Here is a 17,958-nt window from a genome sequence, read left to right as displayed (position 1 = left end):
ATGGGGCAAACACGGATGCAGGCCTAACCCTCAGGACCAACCTCAGAAGAGACCCAGCCAGTGCACTCAGGCTGCACACTGATGTGGCTGACAGGTAAATGAAAAACCACTGGAAGCAGTGACTGGTTTTGGAGCCTGGAGCTTCATGTCCCAAACAGGAAACCTTGGCGCTGGGCTTTAGACTAAGCATGGAGGAGCTGATTGTGGCTTCCTGAGACAGCGCAAGCGCCAGAAGCAACCCTAACCCTCTGGGGCAGACTCAGTGGGGATCCAGCCAGTGCACGCAAACTACACACCACTCTGGAATCTCAGAAAAAACAGTTCTCACCAAATAAGATAAGTAACTTTGTCTATCTTACCGTGCTACTCTCTATCTATCTGATCCCTCCCCTCCCTACCCCAGCCGGCTTCATTAACATTGGAATTCCCTGGGCCAGACAGTGAAGTGCACTGCTTTTTTTTTTTTTTTTTCCTTCTTTTTTTTCTAACCCATTCTCCTGGCCTGAGAAAAGCAGCATTTAACAATCAAAGGAAAAATCCCTCCCTGACTTCCCTAAACAGGAATAACACTATAGAACCAGCTCCATCCAGGCACAAGAGACCCACAGTCTTTGGCTTTCATCCCTACAGGTAACCAGGTGGCTATTATAATGCAAAGGGAATTCTGATAGAGATCTGACTGTAATTATTTTAGCTGAGCAGTGGAAAGGCAAGTTTTGGAGGTCGGATACATCTCTACCTATTAAACAGAGCCCTCACTGATCCACACCAGGGAACTGAGGGCTGAGGCTCTACCCACACCACCTAGCAACCTGCTAAAGGGGTCTGAGGATAGTGACACCTACCAATCTACAGAGGTACAAGCATTAGGTGCCTAAGGTACAGCTGCAGAGCCCACCCACCAGTGCACTCTAGAGAATAGAGCCACTCTAACCTCACTGACACTTGGAGGAAGGCTGTCAGCATCCTGCCCTCCTTGGAGTGTAACCCCCTATCTCTACTAGAAACTGGCGCATATAACCATCACCACTACAACTCTCTCTAAGTTAATAGGTGAGAGCCTACACCACACACTAGGTGGCCCACTATCAGGATACCTGAGCTGATTCTATTCAAGAATAGTGAATGGCCTCACAGGCTTATATACCTGATAACAGCTTGGAGCAGCTGGTAACAAGACATAAGCGATTCAAAAGCTATAGCAATCAAGATAGCACAATCTAGTAGCCCATCTGGGTGTATTTTAACAAAACAAAACAAGAAGATAAGACTTGGTGAACAAATATAAAAGAAAACATTACGATATCTTACAGATGGCTCAGAGACAGCAGTTGATATCAAATCACATGAAGAAGCAGACCATGATTGATTCTCCAAACCCCAAAATCGAAGAATCAAAATCATTCCCAGATGTAGATACATTCCTGGAACTGACAGATGTAGAATAAAAAAAAACTAATATACAGAATGCTTCAAGACATCACGGATGACCTCAGAAATGAAATAAGGCAATCTACAGAAAAAGCCAAAGAACACACTGATAAAGCAGTTGACGAAATCAAAAACATTATTCAAGAACATAGTGAAAAAATTAATGAGCTGCAAGAATCCATAGAGAGACAGCATTCAGAAATCCAAAAGATTAACAATGAAATTACAGAATTAGACAACTCAATAAGAAGTCAGAGGAGCAGAATCGAGTAATTAGAATGCAGAGTGGGGGACCTGGAGGATAAGGCAATAGGCACCAATTTAGTTGAAGAAAAATTAGATACAAGAATTAAAAAAAAAAATGAAGAAACCCTAAGAACCATGTGAGATTCTATCAAGAAGAATAACTTGCCTGTGATTGGAGTTCCACAACAGGGAGGGATAATAAAAAATAGAGAATAGTTGAAGATATGTTGGCAGAAAAATTCCCTGGCATTGTGAAAGATGAAAAGATATCTATCCAAGATGTTCATCGAACCCCATGCAAGATAGATCCCAAAAGAAAATCACCAAGACATATTATCATCAAACTTGCCAAAACCAAAGATAAAGAGAAAATTTTAAAAGCAGCCAGGGATAAACGAAAAGTCACCTACAAAGGAGAATCAATGTTTGGACTGCTTGGCAGAAACCATGCAGTCCAGAAGGCAATGGGATGACATATATAGAGCACTGAAAGAGAAAAACTGCCAGCCAAGGATCATATATCCACCAAAACTCTCTCTCAAATATGAAGCTGAAATTAGGACATTTACAGATAATCACAAGCTTAGAGGATTTGCAAAAACCAAACAAAAACTGAAAGAATTACTAAAGGAAATTCTTTGGTCAGAAAATCAATACTATCAGGTGCTAACACAACACAAGGTCACAGAACAAAACATCCTGATATCAACTCAGATAGGGAAGTCATAAAAACAAAATAAGACTAATTTAAAAAGAAAAATTGCTCAAAACAGGAAATCACTGATGTCATTATGTAACAGATTACAGTAGTCAAAAAAGAGAGACTAAATACAGGAGGCATAGATTTTCCATATGGAGAGGAAAACAAGGCGATATAGGATGAGAAAAGTTAGGTTTTTACTCAGTCAAATAGGGGTAAATATTAAGGTAACCACAAAGGGGTCTAACAATTCCATACTTCAAAATAAAAACCAAGATAAACATAACAACTCAGCAAAAATAAATTGAACTACTATGAAAAAGAGGAACACATATTCTACAAAGAAAAACTTTTCATTACAAAAAAGTAAGTGGAAAAACGAAATTGTCAACAACACACAAAAAAAGCATCAAAATGAGAGCACTAAACACATACTTATCTATAATTATGCTGAATGTAAATGGACTAAATGCACCAATAAAGAGACAGAGGGTTGCAGACTGGATAAAAAAAACACAATCCATCTATATGCTGCCTACAAGGGACACACCTTAGACTTAGAGACAAAAATAAACTAAAATTGAAAGGATGGAAAAAAATGTATCAAGCAAATAACAATCAAAAAAGAGCAGGAGTGGCAATATTAATTTCTGAAAAGTAGACTTTAAAGTTAAATCCACCACAAAGGATAAAGAAGGACACTACATAATGATTAAAGGGACAATCGTATTAAAAATTTATGCACCCACTGATAGGGCTGCTTCACTGCAAAGTTCTACCAAACGTTCAGGGAAGAGTTAACACCGCTACTACTGAAGGTATTTCAAAGCATGGAAAAGGATGGAATACTCCGTAACTCATTCTATGAAGTCAGCATAACCCTGATACCAAAACCAGCCAAAGACAACACAAAAAAAGAAAATATATCCCTCACGAACATAGATGCAAAAATCCTCAACAAAATTCTAGCCAATAGAGTTCAACAACAACAACAAAAAAATAGAGTTCAACAACATAGCCAAAAATCAATCCACCATGACCAAGTGGGATTTATACCACATATGCAAGGATGGTTCAATATTAGAAATACAATTAATGTAAAAAAAATATATATAAATAAAACAAAAGACAAAAACCACATGATCTTATCAATTGATGCAGAAAAGGCATTTGACAAAGTCCAACACCCATTCACGATAAAAACTCTCAGCAAAACAGGATTTGAAGGAAAATTCCTCAACATAATAAAGGGCATTTACAAAGCCAACAGCCAACATCATCCTAAACGGAGAGAGCCTGAAAGCATTTCCCTTGAGAACGGAGACCACACAAGGATGCCCTTTATCACCGTTCTTATTCAACATTATGCCGGAGGTCCTAGCCAGAACAATTAGGCTAGACAAAGAAATAAAGGAAGTCCAGATTGGCGAGGAAGAAGTAAAATTGTCTCTATTTGCAGATGACATGATCTTATACACAGAAAACCCTAAGGAATCCTCCAGAAAACTACTGAAACTAATACAAGAGTTCAGCAGAGTATCAGGTTACAAGATAAACATGCAAAAATCAGTTGGATTCCTCTACATCAACAAAAAGAACATTGAAAAGGAAATCACCAAATCAATACCATTCACAGTAGCCCTCAAGAAGATAAAATACTTAGGAATAAATCTTACGAAAGATGTAAAAGACCTATACAAAAAAAAATACAGGGTACAACTGCAAGAAATCAAAAGTAACCTACATAAGTGGAAAAACATACCTTGCTCATGGATAGGAAGACAACATTGTAAAAATGTCTATTCTACCAAAAGCCATCTATATATACAATGCACTTCCAATCCAAATTCCAAAGACATTTTTTAATGAGAAGGAGAAACAAATCACCAGCTTCATATGGAAGGAAAAGAAGCCCTGGATAAGTAAAGCACTAGTAAAGCATTAGTAAAAAGAAGAACAAACTGGGAGGACTCACTCTACCTGATTTTAGAACCTATTATTCTGCCACAGTAGTCTAAACAGCCGGGTACAACAACAGATACATAGACAAATGGAACAGAATTGAGAATCCAGGTATAAATCCATCCACATACCTCAGCAGCTGATATTTGACAAAGGCCCAGTGTCAGTTAATTGGGGAAAAGATAGTCTTTTTAACAAATGGTGCTGGCATAACTGCATATCCATTTGCAAAAAAATGAAACAGGGCCCATACCTCACACCATGCACAAAAACTAACTCCAAGTGGATCAAAGACCTAAACGTAAAGACTAAAACGATAAAGATCACGGAAGAAAAAATAGGGACAACGTTAGGAGCCCTAATACAAGGCATAAACAGAATACAAAATATTACTAAAAATGCCAAAGAGAAACCAGATAACTGGGAGCTCCTAAAAATCAAATGCCTACGCTCATCTAAAGACTTAACCAAAATAGTAAAAAGACCACCTACAGACTGGGAAAAATTTTCAGCCAGGATCTCTGACCAGCACCTGATCTCTAACCACTACATGACTCTGCAAAAACTCAACTACAAGAAGACAAACAACCCAATTAAAAAATGGGCAAAGGATATGAACAAGCACTTCACTAAAGAAGACATTCGGGAGGCTAACAGATATATGAGGAAATGCTCTTGATCATTAGCCATTAGAGAAATGAAAATCAAAACTACAATGAGATTCCATCTCACTCTAACAAGGCTGGCACTAATCCAGAAACACAAAATAATAAATGCTGGAGAGGCTGTGGAGAGATTGGAACACTTACACACTGTTGGTGGGAATGTCAAATGGTACAACCACTTTGGAAATAGATTTGGTGCTTCCTTAAAAAGCTAGAAATAGAACTATCATATGACCCAGCAATCCCACTCCTCGGAATATACCCCACAGAAATAAGAGCCTTTACACAAACAGATATATGCACACCCATGTTTATTGCAGCACTGTTTACAATAGCAAAAAGATGGAACCAACCAAGGAGCCCATCAACAAATGAATAGATAAATAAATTACGGTATATTCGCACAATGGAATACTATGCATCAATAAGGAATAGTGATGAATCCTTGAAACATTTCATAACATGGAGAAACCTGGCAGGTGTTATGCTGAGTGAAATTAGTCAGTTGCAAAAGGACAAATATTATATAAGACCACTATTATAAGATCTTGAGAAATAGTTTAAACTGAGAAGAACACACTCTTTTGTGGTTATGGGTGGGGGGAGATAAGGAGGGTGGGAAAGGAGTATTTACTAAATAGGTAGTAGACAAAAACTACTTTGGGTGAAGGGAAGGACAACATTCAACACAGTGGAGGTCAGCACACCCGGACTAAACCAAAGCAAAAAGTTTCCTGAATAAAGTGAATGCTTTGGAGGTCAGTAAAGCAGGGGCAGGGGTTTGGGGACCATGGTTTCAGTCAATTGGCATTATAAAATCTATTAAGAAAACATTCTGCATCCCACTTTGAAGAGTGGCGTCTGGGGTCTTAAACGCTAGCAAGTGGCTATCTAAGATGCATCAATGAGTCTCAACCCACCTGGATCAAAGGAGAATGAAGAACACCAAAGACACAAGGTAATTATGAGCCCAAGAGACAGAAAGAGCCACATAAATCAGAGACTACATCAGCCTGAGACCAGAAGAAATAGATGGTTCCTGACCACAACTGATGACTGCCCTGACAGGGAACACAACAGAGAACCCCTGAGAGAGCAAGAGAGCAGTGGGATGCAGACCCCAAATTCTCATAAAAAGACCAGACTTAATGGTCTGACTGAGACTAGAAGGACCCCGGTGGTCATGGTCTCCAGACCTTCTCTTAGCCCAAGACGGCAACCAATTTTTCAGACAGGGATTGGACTAAACAATAGGATAAAAAATGATACTGGTGAAGAATGAGATTCTTGGATTAAGTAGATACATGAGACTATGTTGGCATTTCCTGTCTGGAGGGGAGATGAGAGGGCAGACTGGGTCAGAAGCTGGCCGAATCGACACTAAAAGAGAGAGCAGAGGGAAGAAGTGTGCTGTCTCATTAGGGGGAGAGCAATTATGAGTATATAGCAAAGTGTATATAAATTTTTGTATGAGAGACTGACTCGATTTGTAAACTTTCACTTAAAGCACAATTTTAAAAAAAGGAAAGAAAAACACACATAAAAAAGTTCTGATATTGTCAAGGACTTCATTTTACTTGGATCCACACTCAATGCCCATGGAAGCTGCAGTCAAGAAATCAAATGACATATTGCGTTGAGCAAATCTGTTGTAAAAGATCTCTTTAAAGTGTTAAAAAGCAAAAATGCCACTTTGAGGATAAAGTGGCCTGACCCAAGCCATGGTATTTTCAATTGCCTCATACGCAGTGAAAGCTGGACAATGAATAAGGAAGATCAAAGAAGAATTGATGCCTTTGAATTATGGAGTTGGCAAAGAATGTTGAGTAAACCTAGGACTGCCAGAAGAACGAACAAATCTGTCTTAGAAAAATTATGTTCCTTAAAAGCGAGGATGGCGAGACTTTGTCTCATGTACTTTGGACAGGTTATCTTGAGGGACCATTCCCTGAGAAGGATATCATGCTTGGAAAATAGAGGATCAGTAAAAAAGAGGAACACCCTCAATGAGATGGACTGGCTCAGTGGCTGCAGCGATGGCACAGGACCAGGCAGGGTTTTGTTCTGTTGTACGTAGGGTTGCAATGAATTAGAACCCAGTGACAGCACCTAACAACAAGTATCCCTGGGTTCTGTTCAAACAACTGCTTCTTGGTCTATGTATAACCTATGTATAGGTTCCACATAAGCACAATTAAGTGTTCTGAAATTCCCCTTCTTTGCAATACTGTCCATAATTTGTTATGATCCACACAGTAGAATGACTTTGTGTAGTCAATAAGACACAAGTAGACATCTTTCTGGTATTCTCTCTGCTTCTAGCCAAGACCCATCTGACATCAGGGATGACATGCCTTTCATTACTTTTATTATTTGTTACTGTGCCTTCTTAATTTTTTCTTACACATAACACATTATGGCCAAACAGAACCTTACTAAACCCAGTCACTTTCAACCACAACTTCCACTAGCAATCTAAGTCTGGGACTCTTGATTTAAATTTTGAAAGACAAGAACCTCTTTGGCCAGATTAATTGTATTGTATGCAACAGTGGACCACCAATCAGACTCTGAATTGGTTACTTCCTATCCCTGGTCCAAACAGTTTTGATCCGGTGAATGACATGGTCACATGGTAAATGGCTGAATAGCTATGAGATGATGGTAATGGATGAGACTATTTTAATTAGTATAGGCTATTTTTATTGACAGGTAGGCACTGAGATTGGCACTAATCCAACTTCTTGTTTCTTAAAAGTTGTTCTTTTTTTGTTTTGTTTTACTTGCAACATCTTGACGTGTTAAACCTTGCCAACCACTTATCTCCCTCTTAATCTGAAAATTCTCCTCACAAATAGGTGCCTGAAAGTTTATCCTTAGATGTACATTCTTTTCAGTTTTTCTCAAGATGAAACAGCTCTTATGAATTCAATTATCATAAATCTTTTTATATAATTCTTAAGCTATAGTTTTACCCTCAACAACCCTCTGAAATGCCATATCCAGCTCCCTAGTAACCTGTTTCTGCTGTCTGCTTGAGTGTTCTGTCAGTCACAATGTTTAAGTGTACTTGTTCAAAAATGAATTGTTTCTAATAGCCCCTAAACTATTTTTCTTGATATTGTTGTTTCCATTAGCGAAATGACAATTCTCTTAGTTACCATGTTTTATCTTTGAGCCACTCCTCATACCTTCTTCTTCATCCTCTATATTCACTCAGGTACTATGAACTATATATTCCACTCTATGCTATTTATTTCTTGTGTCATATTTTCCTTATTATCATGCTCACCACTTGTTTTATGTCACCATTACTTATCTTTGCTGGGCTAACAAATTCATTCTCTTCCTTTTCCATACCATCTACTCATCAGTGTCAGATTAATGTTCCCATTAGAATTACTGTTACAACAGTCCCAATTTCAGCCATGTCATAGCAGCAAATTGCATGCTCGAATTGAGTAATTTAAAGAGTTATTTTTGAAAAATAATTCCTTTTTCAAAAATCAAGAGGTTATTTAAAAAGTACGATCAGCGTGAAGAAAAAACACGGGGATTATACCATACCTAATGGTTCATTGTCCAGTGCTTTTCACACTCTTAGACCTGAAGGGGAGAGAGAAAGAAGAGGTTACTGGAACTCAGAGACACAAGGCTAATGTGCAAAGGCCACCTGTCAAAAGGCAACCCCACAGGAAGTAAACCTAGGAATATAACCCTCAGATGCCTTGCCAACTATTTCCCATTGGCCAAACCTAACTGGAAATCCAAAGGCAAATTTTTCCTGAGGTTCAGTCCTGATAGAGTGGCCTTCCCCAGTGAAGGATGGAAAGTATATCTGAAGAGGCAAGCAGAAGCTATGTCAGTCCTCTTTAGCATTCAGTAATTTAGCATTACCTACTGAAATTAAGGAAATCCTGGTGGAGTAGTAGTTAAGAGCTATGGCTGGTTGGTAGTTCAAATCCACCAGATGTTCCTTGGAAACCCTATGGGGCCGTTCTACTCTGTCCTATAGGGTCGGTATCAGTCAGAATCAACTTGGCGGAAACAGGTTTGGTTTATGGGTTACTGAAACTAGAAAAAAAAAAAAATCATTCCATGGCATAAACCTTTCCCATTAGCTTTATTAGCTTTATTGATCAAATTGTGCTATAGGAACAAAACCTGTGTTTTCATATTTCACTACACTATATGCCTTCCTTACTCCCAACTCAGCAGGGTGACAAGCAGACCTGGAACCTGGGTGCCTGGAAAATGGGGTACCCACAGGCTTGGGAAGACCAGAGCTAGAACAGAGGCAACATTACAACAAGGATATTGGTTTAAATGTGGGGGTGTGAGCAAGAGGGGAAGGTGGCTGCTCCTGCACTGGGCCGGGGCTCCCCAGGCCAGATACCCCATCATCCACAGTGACTGGAGCGGTCTTTCTCCTAAATCTCTGAGCTTTGAGCTTCTCACTGCTCCCTGCCACCCTTCCTCCAAGTATCTCAGGGTTTGACAGGACTTCTGTCAGAGGTGAGCTGTTTTTACTCACGGAATACAAATACCTTCTTCCTTCCTTTATCACTATCTCCGTCATTTGAAGTGGAGGAAGGTGAATTAGAGGAAGAAGGGGAGGAGGAGCATGAGGAAGAAGAGTTGGAAGAGGTAAAAGAACTATAGTTTGGCTCAGCAGGAGGGGAGGTGGAAGAAGCTGAGCCTCCACCCCCAATCCTGCCTCCAGCTTTGCCCTCCTCTTAGTCCCCCAAGGCATAGCCAGAACCAGAACCTGGGCTGCTGTTGGAAGTAGAGGAGGAGCATGGGGCTCAGAGGGCCTCCACACTGGCCCCCAAGGTATTCCCCTCCCAGGCGGAGGTGGAAGGGAAAGGAGGAAATTCCCCAGCAGGGCCTCCCCTGCAGGAGCTTGTTGAAAAACAGCTCCTTAACCCCCTAACCCTGCTGGAAGAAGGGATTGAGGATACGGGTGATAAGTTACCACCTGGCCAGAAATATCTGCCAAAGAAGAGATAAAAAGAGACGGAGACAGAGAAAGAGGCAGCAGCCCTCCAGGAAAAGGAGCAGAATGACACAGTTGCCATGCTGGCCAATGTAACACATTGTCCCCCTGATGACAAGAAGTCACCACCTGTCACAGAGCTTGATTCTTAACCCTTTCCTGAACCCCTGGTCCCCATTTCCTATAAAGTTATGCCCTTGTGGGGGATATATATATATATAACCAAAACAAAACCCAGTGCCGTCGAGTTGATTCTGACTCATAGCGACCCTGTAGGACAGAGTAGAACTGCCCCATAGAGTTTCCAAGGACCACCTGGCAGATTCGAACTGCCGACCCTTTGGTTAACAGCCGTAGCATTTAACCACTATGCCACCAGGGTTTCCATATATATGTCAAGACTTGATTCACTTTTTCTTAGCTACATTACTTTCTCAATAGGTGTGTCATATGCATCACTTAAATTTCCATAAACCTAAACTGTTTTATTTAAGACACATTTTACTGCAACTTATACTTTGTGGTGGGCAGAATTCTGTGATGTCCCCCAAGGTTTCCACCCCCCTGGTGTATATGTCCTATATAATCCTGTCCCCTTAAGAAACTATGATGTGATATCACTCCAATAATTATAATATCTTATGTGGTAAAGAGAATTTTCCATATGGAATTAATGTCCTTATCAGTTGACTTTAAGTTGATTAAAAGGATGATTGTGCTGAGTGGGCCTGATCTTATAAGATGAGTCCTTAAAAGGAATCGGACTTTCCTGAAAAAGGACATTTGAATTATGGGAGATTACCCCACGAGCCTTGAATAAGCAGACTGCTATGTTGTGAAGAGGACCACATGATAGAGAACGGTGAGAAAGGCTCCCTGCTGACAGAGCAAGAAAGCAGGATCCTCTCTTTTATGGCCACAATAAGCTAAATTATACCAATGAACAGTGAGCCTTGAATAGAACTCAAGACTTCAAATGAGATTTTAGTCCCAGCTGAGTCCTTGTTTTTAACCTTACAAGACCCTGAGCAGAGGACCCAGCTAACGTGTACCAACACTTCTGACCCATGGAAGCTGTGACGTAATAAAGTTTTGTTGTTTTAAGCCACTTAGTGTGTTAGGCCTTGATAGATAATTAATACATTATTTGTGAATTTATCTAATTTGCCTTTCCAAGCTATAATCCTTCTTGAAAGCTGTGACTATCTCCTACAAGATTCTTCATAAATATCTGCAAGGCAACTGAAGAACAGGATAACAGTAAAATATTTCAATATAATATATTTTAAACCCCATTTCTGATGGTACCTAATAAATTCCACATTCTTTGAAACACTATAAATGTATTGAAATCTAACCTAGATTAGCAGAAATAGTCAAAGTAGAATGGAAATCTTTGTCTTAAAAGGTTGATGCTGTTATGGGATTTAGTGTATGCAAAAAAAAAAAAAAAAAAGACGCAGGAAGCGTCAAAAGAAGATGGAGGAATACACAAGAGTCATTATACCAAAAAGAATTACCCGATGTTCAACCATTTCTAGAGGTGGCATATGATCAGGAACTGATGGCACTGAAGGAATAAGTCCAAGCTGCTATGAAGGCATTGGGGAAAAACAAAGCACCAGGAATTGATGGAATATCCCATCAGATGTTTCAACAAACAGATGCAGCACTGGAGGTGCTCACTCGCCTATGCAAAGAAATATGGAAGACAGCTTCCTGGCCAACTGTCTGGAAGAGATCCATATTTATGCCTATTCTCAAGAAAGGTGATCCAACCAAATCTGGAAATTATAGAACAATATCATTAATATCACACACAAGCAAAATTTTGCTGAAGACCCTTCAAAAACGGCTGCAGCAGTACAATAGGGATCTGCCAGAAATTCAGGCCGGTTTCAGAAGAGGACATGGAACCAGGGATATTATTGCTGATGTCAGATGGATCCTGGCTGAAAGCAGAGAATACCAGAAGGATGTTTACCTGTGTTTTATTGACTATGCAAAGGCGTTCGACTGTGTGGATCATAACAAACTATGGATAACATAGTGAAGAATGGGAATTCCAGAACACTTAATTGTGCTCATGAGGAACCTTTACATATAGATCAAGAGGCAGTTTTTCGGAGAGAACAAGGGAATACTGATCGGTTTAAAGTCAGGAAAGGTGTGCGTCAGGGTTGTATTCTTTCACCATACCTATTTAATCTGTATGCTGAGCAAATAATACAAGAAACTGGGCTATATGAAGACGAACAGGGCATCAGGATTGGAGGAAGACTTATTAATAACCTGCATTATGCAGGTGACACAACCTTGCTTGCTGAAAGTGAAGAGGACTTGAAGCACTTACTGATGAAGATCAAAGACCACAGCCTTCAGTATGGATTATGCCTCAACGTAAAGAAAACAAAAATGCTCACAACTGGACCAATGAGCAACATCATGATAAATGGAGAAAAGATTGAAGTTGTCAAGGATTTCATTTTACTTGGATCCACAACCAACAGCCGTGGAAGCAGCAATCGAGAAATCAAAAGACGCATTGCATTGGGCAAATCTGCCTCAAAGGACTTCTTTGAAGTGTTGAAGAGCAAACGTGTCACCCTGAAGACTGAGGTGTGCCTGACCCAAGCCATGGTATTTTCAATCACACCATATGCATGTGAAAGCTGGACAATGAATAAGGAAGACCGAAGAAAGTTGACACTTTTGAATTGTGGTGTGGCGAAGAATATTGAATATACCATGGGCTGCCAAAAGAACGAACAAATCTGTCTTGGAAGAAGTACAGCCAGAATGCTATGAGTTGGAACCGACTCTATGGCACCTAACAACAACAACAATCAGTCCATAATAGTCTGCCTAGAGCAGATCAAATGATGGCTTCCAGGGTGACTTCAAATTACAGATTTTTATCCTGATGGGACCTCAAATATCTCCTAATCCAACTCATTTATTTTGTTAATGACAAATAATAATACCCTCAAATAATGATCAAAACCACATTCTTATCCAAGGTCAGTGATGAAGATTCAAGCCTTATGACTTATACTACACAGCTCCTTCTCCCACCTTATTCTACTCTGTGATGGAAAGGATTGCTCCCAATAGGTAAACAGAGAGCCAGGGGTTTCCTAGGTGGGTTCAAAACACCAGATGATGAAAATAATCGGTGATGAGTTATAGCAACTGTCTTTCTAATGCAGCAAAGTGTTGCCTGGACTCTAAAAAAAAATCATGATTTTAGAGATGTACAGGAATGTACAGAGATGGTTGTTTTTGTTTTGTTTTGTTTTTAAAGAGTATCAGTTTTCAGCTGAAAATATTAAAACACAGTTTTTCATTTAGGACTCTGAAATGAAGAGTGATATTAGATGTGATAGTATTCATGGGCAAGATAAAAACAACTCAAAAAAAAAAAAAAACTCAAAACAAGCACAAGAGATTTGGAGGGAAAAAGGAGGCAGTACTTCAAAAGATAAATGATTTTAAAATTAGCATTTTTTCTACAAAGGGAGTTTGAAAACAGAATACAGATGCTGTGTGATTATCTCAGATTCAGCTAAAGGAGGATATCATTTGTTACTCCAATTTACAGGATCTGCATAAAGCCGTCTTAACTGGAACATATTCTCCTTCCCTGCACGTGTTAGTTATTATTGTGGCTTTTTCTGCACACTCCAGAAAGAAAAGTTGCAGATGGTAAGGGGATGGGTCACATAAAAAAAGGGAACTATGATCCAGATAGTGCTGTTTTCTGCAGATGAAGTGAACAGAGATGAAATTTTATAATTTTGTACATAAAATGTGAGGCTATATCTATCTTCATGTTAGGCACATTCTAATAAAATGAATAAAAGGTGAGGTATATATTCATTTTGTCCTTTTTTGACTTTGTCTTAGAATGCTTAAAGTTTGAGAGAAATATAATGAGACAATTTCTTTTTTGCTGCAGTTTTGCTTTTGGACTCTTTACAGTAGGACTATATTAAATTTGAAGCCTTGATTCACTGTGGTATTTTAGGAAATCATTTTTACTTTAACTCAGTGTGATTCAGAAACCCTGAGTTTCCAGTTGACTTGAGAATACATTGAAAAATCAGCTGGATATCAAGGTTACCCAAAGATTATCTCAAGGTCACTTAAAATTAAAATGTCTTTCCTAATAAAAACACAATTAAAGCCTTGAATTTTTCTATACCAATTTTAATATTTAAAATAAATTTCAAAGATTTTCATGCTTGCTTTTAGAGAAGCCTAAGTAGTGGTCTTTATCTTCTACCAATTAACAAGCTTACTGCATAGAATGACTTAACTTCCACTACTCCATTATTTAGTCACTCTCTAACTAAGACAACATGTGCTGATTTTTACTTTCAAAGGAGTCTGAAAATGCTACAAGCCCACATAAAATTCACGCCATTTACCACACTAAGATTAGTAGCATGCCTTGCATGCCTCTCGCAGACTCGCTTTACTGAGACAAGGCAGAGGAGTCATGGTTTCTAGGTTAAATATGTTGTTGCCATCCAGTGGATTCTAACATGTAGTGACCCTGTAGTCGGAGTAGAACAGCCCCATAGGGATTGCTTGTCTGTAATCTTTACAGAAGCAGATGACTAGGTCTTTTCTTCCACAAATCGGCTAGTGGGATCTAACCATCAACCTTTCTGGTTAGCAGCCGAGCATTTAACTGTTGTGTCAACAGCCCTCCTTCAGGTTAAGTATGAAAAACCAATGCCATGGAGTCGATCCCAACTCATAGCAAACCTATAGGACAAAGTAGAAATTCCCCATAGGACTTCCAAAGCTGTAAATCTTTATGGAAGCAGATTGCCACATCTTTCTCCCAAAAGCGGCTGTTGGGTTCAACCTGCTGACCTTTTGGTTAGCGTCTGAGCGCTTAACCACTGTGCCACCAGGGCTTCTTAGGCTAAATAAACAACCAAGCCAAACCCATTGACATCAAGTCGATTTTGACTTACAGTGACCCTGTAGGACAGAGTAGACTGCCCCATAGGTTTTCCAAGGAGCACCTGGTGGATTTGAACTGACGACCTTTTGGTTAGCAGCCAAACTCTTAACCACTAAACCACCAGGGTTTCCTTAGGTTAAATTTAGTCAATTCTCCTATTATCAACAGAGAAGAAAGTTGATAGAAACAGTTCCTTCAAAACCTAGAGTAATCCATTCCTCTGTATTCTCTCTATAAAGTGGAGAACATTACTATATATTATTTTATTTCTTATGGCTAAGAACATTTTTACCTGGGAAGTACCTACCAAGGAAAAAAATGAACATATTTCTTCAAGGAATACATGAGCAGTACGTGTGCATACAGGCTCATTTGACTTTCCAACTCTTATAGGCCTGACCAGAAAGATTTCAGGCTCTAAAACACTAACAAAAACATTATCCAACCTTGTATATAACTTTGCAGTTTATGAAGTTTTTTTTTTTTTTATCAAGTACTATCTTTGCTTTTTTTTTTTTTTTTTTATCTTTGCTACCTCATCTGTAATATAAATAGGCTTGAGCTCAGTGTCTTGTGCTACATTCATACAGCATATAATGTTGATGGAGACCAGCACAGTTGTGCACGGCTCTGAGTATGTTCTGGATTTGATTTGGTGTGATAAATACTATTTTTGGAGTCAAAATACACACCCATATGCAAGGACTTCGGAGCCCTGGTGGTGCAGTGGTTAAGAGCTTGGCTACTAACCAAAAAGTCTATAGTTCAAATCAATCAGCCACTCCTTGGAAACCCTATGGGGCAGTTCTAACCTGTCCGATAGGGTCACTATGAGTTGGAACTGACTAGAAGGCAACAGGTACATAAGGATCTTATCTTTTTTTTTTTTTTTGATGCTCTTATATCCTATACACTTAGACTGATGTCTTGCAGGTAACCAAATCAGATGCCTTCAAATAGACTTCAACTCATGGTGACCCCATGTGTGTTCAGAGTAGAATTGTGCTCCTTAGGGTTTTCACTGGGTGATTTTTTGGAAGTAGCTCACCAGGCCTTTCTTCCAAGGTACCGCTGGGGACTCAGACCACCTACCTTTCAGTTAGCAACCAAGCGTTAACCATTTGCACCACCCAGAGACACGTCTTGAAGATTGTCTATATTAAATAAAATGTTTTTGAACAAATAAATTATAAAAGCAATATGTGAAAATGGTATTAAAAGAGAATCACATCTTAGAAGGATACAAAGATAAATAAGAAACCTCTAAGTCTCCTGCTATCACTCTACTCTGTACCATTCCCCAAGGTAAGTAATAACTTTTCTAATTATTTCTTCTTGAAGTTATCTCTGTAACTCCAAATAAGTATTCTATTACCTCTATTTCTGAATTAATTTACTTAAGAGCTATCTGCTACCTTTTTTGGATAACTGATTTCACTGAAAATATCCTCCTTATCCCCATATTTACCATTAAAATAAGCCTTCAAGTCAAAATTATGTAAATCAAAACTCAATACCATGTCTAACTTAATTTTTTTTTTTTGCTTTTTTACGCTTTTTATATTTTGATTTTAGGGAATTCAATTTTTTCTGAATATGTGGTATTATTTAGGATCAAAAGAACCAAGGGAAATTAAATGGTTATTTAGTCCTTTCTAGCTTTAGGTAGAAAAAATATCTCAGAAAGATAATTATCCTATCACTATACTTTAAATAATTTTATAATAAGAATCAGTAAATCTCCTTGGAAGCCTACTTCACCAATAATTACATTTGCTTGTTTTCTTTTCTGTGCTTGTCATAATATACCCATAATAAAAACCATACAAAATTAAAAGTGTTTTTAACAACCATTAAAAAATACCTTTATTCTGCCTGCCATTAATTTAAGTTGATATAATTATTTGATCTGTATTAAAAATAAAAACAAATAGGTCTAACTTTTATAGGTTTTTATTTTGTTTCATTTTAAACAAATGTACCAAGGCAATGTTCAGGTCCTATGTAATTTCTGCAAAAGAACGTGTTTCCTAGAATATAAGACTGAGAAGGGGAAACACGAATATAAATTCACTATTACACAAGACAGAATGAAACAACTGCATAATTAGTGTACAAAGAGGTAAGAATGCAATGAGAGAGTTTTAACCACAAGGAAATTTTTAAAAAGTATTCATAAAAGCTGTGGTTACATATTTTTCAGTTAAAAGAATATTGTGAACAGAGACTTAAATATCCACATCCATTCACATTTTCCACACAAATAAACCATAATGAAAAGTTCTAAGTTAACAGCATGAAAGCAGCTCAAGCTTGACACTTTACATTTTATATCAGACTCATTTCTATCAAACTTGTCCTAAAACTTAAGTAAAATGAAATCAGGAACATACTTGGAAGTATCAGAAGTATTCAGGCAAAATATTAAAAATAACCAAAAAGGTAAAATTACCTCCTCTAGTTAAGAGGAACCAGTTCTACTCTGTCCCATAGGGTCACTATGAGTTGGAATCGACTCGATGGCACTGGGTTTTAGTTAAGAAGAAGAGCCAGGTTCAAATACAATAAGTAAGTGTTGTGAAGGAAAGCCAAGCCTGAGAAGTGTTGGGGAAAAAGGATTATGGAGCATGGAATCTGGTGAAAGAAGTCAGGTCCATCAGGGGAATTTATGGGGATTAAAAAAAAAAAAAAACAAAACTTTTTTTTAACCTGTAACCACATTTTGACAAGTACATGAGTTTACTTTTCCAGCTGCATGGTGTTTTGTTTTGTTTTTCTTTTCAACGCTTTATTTTATTTTTATTGTGCTTTAAGTAAAAGTTTACAAATCAAGTTGGACTCTCATACAAAATTTTATAAATACCTTGCTATATACTCCTAATTGCTCTCCCCCTCATGACACAGCATACTCCTTCCCTCCACTCTCTCTTTTTGTGTCGTTTTGGCCAGCTTCTGACCCCCTCTACCCTCTAATCAGCCC

The sequence above is a fragment of the Elephas maximus genome, chromosome 23 (genome assembly GCF_024166365.1).
Source record: "Elephas maximus indicus isolate mEleMax1 chromosome 23, mEleMax1 primary haplotype, whole genome shotgun sequence".
Classification (NCBI taxonomy): Eukaryota; Metazoa; Chordata; class Mammalia; order Proboscidea; family Elephantidae; genus Elephas; species Elephas maximus.
The sequence above is the reverse complement of the archived record's forward strand: the minus strand, read 5'-3'. Positions refer to the sequence as shown.